Genomic DNA, 10,675 nt, shown 5'->3' on the forward strand with positions numbered 1-10,675 from the left:
AAAAATGATGCACAAAGATTTATAGTGGTTCAACTCCCTCAATGAAGTCTACATCCACTACTTAAGCTCCTCACTTAGGATTTTTCAACAAATCCACTAATTTGTTCTTTCTTTTTAGAGGATCAAGAGTAACCTTTACAACTCCTTATCTTTTCAATTGGCTAAGATAGAACCAAAACCCCTTTACAAAAGGTAAAAAAAAGTAAACAAGAAAACCTCTTAAAGGTAGGTGTTTACAAGTTAAAGCTTAGAAAATCACAAATATTTACAAGAGAATGAAAATAAAGAGTGAAAAGCTCTTCTCTTGTGTATGATTGTTTGGATAGGTGTTCTAACCCTTCTTCAACTGTCTTAAACTTGTATTATATGTTGGAATGTGTTTATGTCTATTTTTAGCCGTTGGGAGTGATTTGGAGCAGTTGGAAATATTTTCTTTGCAAAATAAAATTGCCCAGGACAGAGGGTAACGATACTCCTATAGGGAGTACCGGTACTACCTTTGTAATATTTAAATAAAATTAGTCGTTACTAGCCGTTGGGCCTGACGGTATCGATACTATCATTTATGGTATCGATTCTACTATGTAAAGTAGTATCGATACCACTTTGGGTATCGATACCACTTAGGATATCGATACCTGTAACACTCCAAAATCAGGGCTAGTGACTAAAATGGAAGTTTTGAAACTTTAAGATTTGATTTTGAAAGATTAAAAAGTTTAGGGACTAAATTAGGAATATTTTGTGAAGGATTATTCAATAAATATTTAATGAAGTAAGGGTATAATAATCATTTCATAAGAAAGATTTTTATTATTCCTTTATAAAGGAATTAACCACGTGGAATTGGGGAAGGCAAAAAGCAAAATTTTCCAGAGAATTCTCCTTCTTCTTCTTCCTTCAGGCGTGGAAGCTAAGTGGAAAAGGTGAGTTCCTTGTTAAGTGATTATTCATTAAATTTTAATTTGGTTTATTCATTAAATTTTAATTTGGTTTATGTTCTTTAGATGATATTTAAGCTTAAGGAAAGCTTAAGTTGTCTTAAAACTAAAAGATGAAGAAGTTAGGAAGGATTAGAGTTAAGAAGTTTCTAAGTGAAATATTGAGAAAGAGTTAGTAAATAAGTTTTGAAGTGAAATTTGACTTGTCAAGGGTCTAATTAAGAAGTTAGAAACAATAGAAGTGAATTTGGAACATGTTGATTATTGGGTATGGTTCTTGAATTCAAGTATAATAGTTATATATGAGATGTTAAAGTGTGTTTAAGTGAAGTAAATCAGTCTAGAAGTGTATAGTTGAGTTTAAAGGCTTTATGGAAGTGTAAAAAGGGAAATATAGTAAAATTTTGGGGAATTTTTGGGTTTAAGAAAAGAATTCTAGGTTGGTAGTATCAGTACTGATTGAGTAGGTACCAATACTACAAGGCAATTTATGAGGAATTTATGCATGGGGTATCGATATTGCATGAACATAATCGATACCATAAGGAAGGGGTATCGACACCAATGTGGAGGGTATCGATACCAGGGATTATTGAAGCTAATTTTGGTATCGATACCGGGGTAGGGTATCGGTACCCTAGCATAGAAGTATCGGTACTGTGAGGATAGTACCGATACTACATAAGTTGAAAAGTGGATATTAGTGTTTTATGTAGTTTTCTTTGGTTTGAATATTATCAATTAATTTAAATCCATATATTCATTATATTATATTCGTGTAGATAACGATCGAGAGCAACGTCCGGACAAATCGATCAAATAATAGTCCTTGAGGAAGAGGTAAGAGATCAGCATTAACTAGTGAGGCCAGGTGAGTGCATATTAGTTAGTATATAATGTTTAAGGGAAATAAGAATTGTGATGAGTCTATTTCCTATATTAGAATGCATGAACTCATGAATTTAAGCATATGTTGATATGAGTATATGTGTTATATGTTGTTGCATGTGTTACATGTTTTGTATGCATGTATGCTAGTATGGTAAGACATATGAACCATTATAAGTGATCTATGTAATTATATAAGTTATATGATATTGACATAAGGAATGATCTGGACATGTGATTTATGAACATAAGAAATTAAGTGACATGAGCTATGTAATCATATGAAAATATGACATGAGACATGTGATATGTGAATTATAAGGAAATGTGTTATGTGTAAGTGAACTACGTGTCTATGAGAATATGTGATATGACATAAATAATAATGCCCATGTTATGTGTTGTGAGATCTAGGGGTATAGTTGGCATGCCAAGAGTCGAGGGTTTTACGTGGTCATTCGGGACATATATGTAATCCTTTGGAATATATATACGGTACTTCGGTACACTTATTTGGTCCATTGGAATATGTATATGGTTCTTAAGGAGCGGTCCTTCGGGACATAGTGGTCATTCAGGACAAATTCTAAGTGCCCCTAGTAGGAATTATACGAGCTGCGGTGACAACATATGTGCACAACCTCTATGTACTCGCATATCTTTAGTTCTCACATGTGTACATGGGCTAACAAAGAGATAACAATAAACATAGTACATGTAATGTAAATGCTTTTGTGATATGAAATATGTTATAGAAATTGTATGATGATATGTATATTGTTTGGTTAATAATGTTAAGTACAAGAGATTATAGCTGAGAGATATGATTGATATTATTGATAAGAGTTATAATAAGAATAATGAAATGATATGTATACGTAGATATTTATGTTTTGATACATAATGCATTTTATAATTTATTATGATTACATGAATTGTGCATAGTAGAAATTAGTAATGATATGTTATAATAAGTTTATTTATGCCTCACTAAGTCATCGACTTAGCGTGTGAGTGTTTCACACGTAGGTTCCGGAAAGCGAGAAGAGAAGCTAAGAGGAGCAAGACAGGTTAGCATCTCCTTTACGAAGATCAAATCAGAAAAGAATATTAAATTTTATGTATATTGTTTTATTAATTATAGTTGGCATGTAATAAAATATTTGTATTGGATATGCTCTGATAGACTTTGTAAAACCAAATATCTTTAATTAATGTAAAGTATTTATTTTCTTAAATTATGAATTTACATTTTAATCAATTTATAAAGAAAAACGTTTGAAAAGTCAATGTGACACATCAGACTCAGATCCATATCGGATACGGGTTGGGGGTGTTATATTTAATGGTATCAGAGCTAAGGTTTAGTCGGTTCTAGGCTTAAACCGAAGTTAAAGGAGTTTTAAAATGTGTACATGCCAACATAAAGTGAATTTTTTTATCTGATAGTGTAAGGAGTGTGATGTCTTGCTAATAAAATTAGATTATTACGTTATAATATAAGTATGATAATGAGAGTTTTGAAATGAAGTGAGAATGTGATAGACCTGATGGTGGTAGTAATTTACCTGCCCTGGCCAGGCAGGATGAATAATGAACAACTTAGAGGGCGCATTTGTAAAAGTTAAGTATTGTTTTCAGAAGATTGAAAACATATTCGAATAGTGTTAGAGGATCTTCACTATTTTAAAGTGGAGAAGTTGGATAAAGTAGTTTAGTTACTATGCGGTTGAGCTAAAGTATAGTGAACATATGTTATCATGAGGATAATAGAAGATTCAGTGACGTGGATATTGTTTCGGAAGAGTTTAAGAATGGGTACATCGGTGATTAGTTTATAACACAAAGGAAGTTGGAATGTTAAGTTTGAACAAAAGAAATTGCATGGTGTATGAGGAAGAATGTGGATTTGATAAGTTAAGTAAACTATTGTTGAGATAATTCTTATTCGAAAGGATATATATGATTGGTTTGATTAGGGCTTGTGTCCTAGATTGAAAAGTTGCTACTGACTAACTATAATGGTAAAGGTGATAGAGTTGTAAGATTTAAAAAGGTTATAAGGTTAAGTTAATCAAGTATGATGTGGATTTGGATATGGTGGTGTTTTCTGATTATGTAAATGTGATATAGTTAAGAAGATAAGGATTTGTGTATACAAAGGAAGCTAAAGATTGTAGTAAAATATGCATATTGTAAATATAATAAGGATTTTGTATAAGAACAAGATTTTTGTGAAATTCATGTGGATTATAAGAGTTATGAAGATGTGATAAAGATGGGTAATCAAAGATAAGTATAAGTGATATGAAAAGAGTACGAGAGCATGGAGGAAATATATGGTTTAGTTATATTATAAGGAGATCTTGATTATGAAATGATAAATGGACAAAGAAATGAAAAGGGTGGAGTTTACAGGATTAAGAAGTTGAATTTGTTGTAACGTTTATCTTCATGCATAGATAAATAGTTAGTTAAGCGTAACCTGTATTAGTTTAAGGATGTGTTTTTTAGTCATATAAGTGTAATCAAAGAGATAAAAATTTGTTTATAAGTATAAAGAAGGTTTCAATACAATTGAAGGATTGTATTTCTCTTTGATTAAATTGTTAAAGATAAGAATGTTATCTTTTAGATGATAAAAGAATATGAGTATTGTAATTGGGATGAAGATGGTACAAGAACAAAAGGTTGATTATTATGTTAAGGTAATTAAAGATTAATAAGTAAAGCAATTTGACTCGTGATTTTGAATGGAAATGATTGAAGTTACTGGTTATTGTTTAGAGGATAAGTGACAGTAGAAGGAGGTATAAAGGAGAAAGGTGATTGAAGAACTAAAGAATTAAAAGGCAAGATTTCTGACGGTGATAGGAAAGATTAAGTAAAGGAAGCAACATGAGAACATTAGAAGATATGTTCTTATTAATGTGTGCAGTGAAAATTCGAGGACAAATTTTCTTAAAAGGAAGGGAGATTTGTAATATTCCAAAATCAGGGCTAGTAACTAAAATGAAAGTTTTGAAACTTTGAGGTATGATTTCAAAAGATTAAAAAGTTCAAGGACTAAATTGTGAATATTTTGTGAAGGATTATTCATTAAATATTTAATGAAGTAAGGGTATAATAGTCATTTCATAAGAAATATTTTTATTATTCCTTTATAAAGGAATTAACCACGTGGAATTAGGGAAGGCAAAAAGAAAAATTTTCCAGAGAATTCTCCTTCTTATTCTTCATTCAGGCGTGGAAGCTAAGTGGAAAAGGTGAATTCCTTGTTAAGTGATTATTCATTAAATTTTAAGTTGGTTTATGTTCTTTAGATGATACTTAAGCTTAAGGAAAGCTTAAGTTGTCTTAAAACTAAAAGATGAAGAAGTCAGGAAGGATTAAAGATAAGAAGTTTCTAAGTAAAATATTGAGAAAGAGTTGGTAAATAAGTTTTGAAGTGAATTTTGACTTGTCAAGGGTCTAATTAAGAAGTTAGAAACAATATAAGTGAATTTTTAACATGTTGATTATTGGGTATGATTCTTGAATTCAAGTATAATAGTTATATATGAGATGTTAAAGTGTGTTTAAGTGAAGTAAGTTAGTTTAGGAGTGTATAGTTGAGTTTAAAGGCTTTATGGAAGTGTAAAAAGGGAAATATAAAGAAAAGTTTTGGGGAATTTTCGGGTTTAAGAAATGAATTATGGGTTGGTAGATACTAGTTGAGTAGGCACCGATACTACAAGGCAATTTATTAGGAATTTATGCATGGGGTATCGATATTGCATGAACAATATTGATACCATAAGAAGGGATATTTATACCAATGTAGAGGGTATCGATACTAGGGAATATCGAAGCTAATTTTGGTATCGATACCGGGGTAGGGTATCGCTACCCTAGCATAGAAGTATCGGTACTGTGAGGATAATACCGATATTACTTAAGTTAGAAAGTGGAAATTAGTGTTTTATGTAGTTTGCTTTGGTTTGAATATTATCGATTAATTCAAATTCAGATATTCATTAGATTATATTCGTGTAGATAATGATCGAGAGCAACATTCGGACAAATCGATCAAATAATAGTCCTTGAGGAAGAGATAAAAGATCGACATTGACTAGTTAGGCCAGGTGAGTGCATATTAGTTAATATATAATGTTTAAGGGAAATAAGACTTGCGACGAGTCTATTTCCTATATTAGAATGCATGAATTCATGAATGTAAGAAAATGTTGATATGAGTATATGTGTTATATGTTGTTGCATGTGTTACATGTTTTGTATGCATGTATGCTAGTGTGGTAAGACATATGAACCGATATAAGTGATCTATGTAATTATATAAATTATATGATATTGACATAAGGAATGATATGAACATGTGATTTATGAACATAAGAAATTAAGTGACATGAACTATGTGATCATATAAAAATATGACATGAGACATGTGATATGTGATTTATAAGGAAATGTGCTATGTGTAAGTGAACTATGAGTCTATGAGAATATGTGATATGACATAAATAATAATGCCCATGTTATGTGTTATGAGAGCTAGGGGTATAGCTGGCATGCCAAGAGTCGAGGGTTCTACGTGGTCCTTTGGGACATATATGTAATCCTTTGGAACATATATGCGGTACTTCGGTACACTTATTTGATCAATTGGAATATGTAAATGGTTTTTAAGGAGCGGTCCTTTGAAACATATGTGATATGTGGTCCTTCGGGACATAGTGGTCATTCGGGACAAATTCTAAGTGCCCCTAGAAGGAATTATACGACATGCGGTGACAGCATACGTGCACAACCTCTATGTACTCACATATCTTTAGTTCTCACATGTGTACATGGGCTAACAAAGAGATAACAATAAACATAGTATGTGTGATGTAAATGCTTTTGTGATATGAAATGTGTTATAGAAATTGTATGATGATATGTATATTGTTTGGTTAATAATGTTAAGTACAAGAGATTATAGCTGAGAGATATGATTGATATTATTGATAAGAGTTATAATAAGAATAATGAAATGATATGTATACGTAGATATTTATGTTTTGATACATAATGCATTTTATAATTTATTATGATTACATGAATTGTGCATAGTAGAAATTAGTAATGATATGTTATAATAAGTTTATTTATGCCTCACTAAGTCATCGACTTAGCGTGTGAGTGTTTCACACGTAGGTTCCGGAAAGCGAGAAGAGAAGCTAAGAGGAGAAAGACAGGTTAGCATCTCCTTTACGAAGATCAGATCAGAAAATAATATTAAATTTTATGTATGTTGTTTTATTAATTGTTGTTGGCATGTAATAAAAGATTTGTATTGTATATGCTCTGATAGACTTAAAGTATTCATTTTCTTAAATTATGAATTTACATTTTAATCAATTTGTAAAGAAAAACGTTTGAAAAGTCAATGTGACACCTCAGACTCGGATCTGAGTCGGATATGGGTTGGGGTGTTACAGTACCTATTTTGCATTCTGGAATTTGAGCAAGCTGATAGTATCGGTACTGCCTTGAGAGTATCAATACTTCTCTTACCTAGGGCATCGATACCACATAAACAATATTGGTATTGTTCATATAATATCGATATTGTAAGAACAATATTGGTACTTTGTACGTAAAAAACTTGTTTTTGCTCAAATTCTAGTTTATTGGTCTTTGAATTATTTTTAAAACTTTAAACAAATTCAATTAAGTCCAAAAAACATTTTCCTTAATTTGTTATATCAAAATATTAAAAAACATGGTTCAACAATCTCCCCATTTTTGATATAATAAAACATTTGAAAAATTGTTTTTGGCAAAACTCCCCTTTAATAAAACATTTAATGAAAAAGAGACATATTTTAGAAAAATGTTAAAAGCTCCCCCCTTTTTTATTGAGAAATTGAAATTTTCAAACCATATTTCTCCCTCTTTTTGTTATATAAAAACAATTCATTTTTAAAGTTCAAAAATAACAATGGAGAGTAAGTGGTAAATTTAACAGTAAAATCTTTTGAAAAATCAAAGCTCCCTCTCAATAAAAGCATTCCAAACAAAATTTGACTTTAAAAGCATGACACTTAAAAAAAATTGAATTTCAACAAAGATGAACAAACATGTTAGTAGCATATGAAATTCATTATATCCAAGTCTAATAAACTTTATCCAATACCAATTGTTGAATTTAAGTGCATATGCATAAAGTTATCCAAAAAATGTTATGCATTAAAAAATTGATATCAATTGTTAGAGAGATATCATTTGAAATAAGTCACATGCATAAACATTTAAAATTAAGGTCAAAAATTAAAATTTTGAAAAAACAAAGCATTTGAAAAATTGATATAAATTGTTAGAGAGATATCTTTTGCATTAATAACCAATTTTGACCAAAATTCATTATGATAAACTAAAAATTATGAAAAATCATTAAAGCTTTAAAATGTTCATCATAACTCATTTTTCAACATACATGAGATGAAAAACAATGCATAATCATTTAAGATCAAAACTCATGCATGCATAAAACTAAATGAACAACCAATTAATCAAAATAAAAGCATTAAGCTTAAAGTTTACCCATTCCTTTTCAAGTGTGGCTAGAGCATTTGAACATCTTCATTTTCATCACCATTGCTCCCATACACCTACAAGAGACATTCGTTTGGATTTTGGTATCCAAATTGCTTTGGATCCTTGGACGTTAGTTTCGATACCCCTTGTACCTTTAGGAACCCATATTTGTCTTATTTTAAAAGATTTTATTTTCTTTATGGTACAAGTATGTTCCAAATGACCATGAAAATGGCAATGTGAGCATTTTGCCATTTTTAAACATAATGAGTTATTTTTAGAAATCAATTATTTTTCTTTTGTTAAGCTATCACGCTTAACTTTCAAATCAAAATTTTCTTTTTCTAAATCATTGATTTTGATTTTTGAAAGCTCTAAATCATTTTTCAAAGATTCATTTTGTTTTTTAAAATCAACTTTTGCTTTCAAAAGCAAATCATTTCCAACTTTAAGTTTTGAAATTAATTTCTTATATTTGAAATTCATGGTCTCAATCATCATAGGCAACTTGTAACTCATCAAACGAATAAGAATTTAATTCACTAGAATTCGAAGTTACCATTGAATCTTCATTAATGGCCATAAGGCATAGGTTGGCTACTTCATCTTCATCACTCTAAGATGCCATAAATGTCTTATTCTTACTATATCCCTTCTTCTTTAGGAGAGGACAATCATACTTGACATGCCCGGTTCTTTGACAATTGAAGCACACCATTGGACTCTTCTTTTTGATCGATTCATGCTTCACTTTCTAAGAAGTCATGAATCTCTTGAATCTTTTGAATAGCTTGACTATCTCTTCTTCTTCATTACCATCTTCATCCACCTCTTTATTTGTATCTTGATTGCTTTCATTGGTGGATTTGAAGGCAATGTCTACCTTATTCTTCTCGTTCTTCTTTTTTTCATCATCATCATCTTCTTTTACCATCAACTCATGAGTGAGAATAGAATCGATAAGCTCATCAAGAGTGAGTGACTTGAGGTTCTTAGCTTCGATAATCATCATCCTCTTTGATTGAAAATTCTTTGGAAAGGAGTATATCATATTCTTTACTAGCTTCTCATTAGGGATTACTTCTCCAAATCCCTTGAAACCGTTAACAATCATGGAAAATCTATCTGTCATAGCTTTGATGTCTTCATCCGATTTCATCTTGAAATTTTCATAATTATGGTTGAGAAGACTGATTTTGGTTTCTATCACTTCATTGGTTCCTTCATGAGTGACTTGGAGCTTGTCTCAAATCTCTTTGGCATTAGAACAATAGGAGACTCTTCCATATTCATCCGGGCCTAATGCACAAAAGAGGATGTTCGTAGCCTTAACATTGAGTTGAAACTTCTTCTTATCTACATCACTCCAATCATCCATCTCACTGGTTGGAATGGAGTATCATCTCATGATAGAGTTCCAAGCTCCTAGATCATTAGCTTGAATGAAGAGCATCACTCTATTCTTCCAATAGGCATACTTAGTTTTGTTGAAATAAGGTTCCTTGTTGATTGGTTGAGAATCTTCAATGTAGTAAGAGCCAGAGGTCGAAGCCATCTTTTCGGTTGCATCGGGAATACTTTGCTAAGAGGGGAAATTGGGTTTTTGAGAATTTTAGGGAGTAAGGAGATTTAAATGATAAGAAATATTATGCACAAGGATTTATAGTGGTTCAACTCCATCAATAGAGTCTACATCCACTACCTAAGCTCCTAATTTAGGAGTTTTCAAGAAATTCACTAATTTGTTCTCTTTTTTTTCAAGGATCAAAAGTAACCTTTACAACCCCCTATCTTTTCAATTGGCTAAGAAAGAACCAAAATCCCTTTACAAAAGGTAAAAATAAATAAACAAGAAAACCTCTTAATGGTAGGTGTTTACAAGTTAAAGCTCACAAAAACACAAATATTTACAAGAGAATGAAAATAAAGAGTGAAAAACACAAATATCTTGTGTATGATTGCTTGGATAGGTGTTATATCCCTTCTTCAAGTGTCTTGAACTTGTATTTATATGTTGGAATGTGTTTGTGACCGTTTCTAGCCGTTGGGAGTAATTTGAAGCCGTTGAGGTGTTCCTATAGGGAGTATCAGTACTACCTTTGTAATATTTAAATAAAACTAGTCATTACTAGCCGCTGGGCCTAATGGTATTGATACTACTATGTTAAGTAATATTGGTACCCCTTTGGGTATCGGCACCTATTTTGCATTCTGGAATTTGAACAAACTGGTAGTATCGGTACTACCTTGAGAGTATCGATACTTCC

This window comes from Hibiscus syriacus, unplaced genomic scaffold (genome assembly GCF_006381635.1).
Source record: "Hibiscus syriacus cultivar Baekdansim isolate YM2019G1 unplaced genomic scaffold, ASM638163v2 tig00110223_pilon, whole genome shotgun sequence".
NCBI lineage: Eukaryota > Viridiplantae > Streptophyta > Magnoliopsida > Malvales > Malvaceae > Hibiscus > Hibiscus syriacus.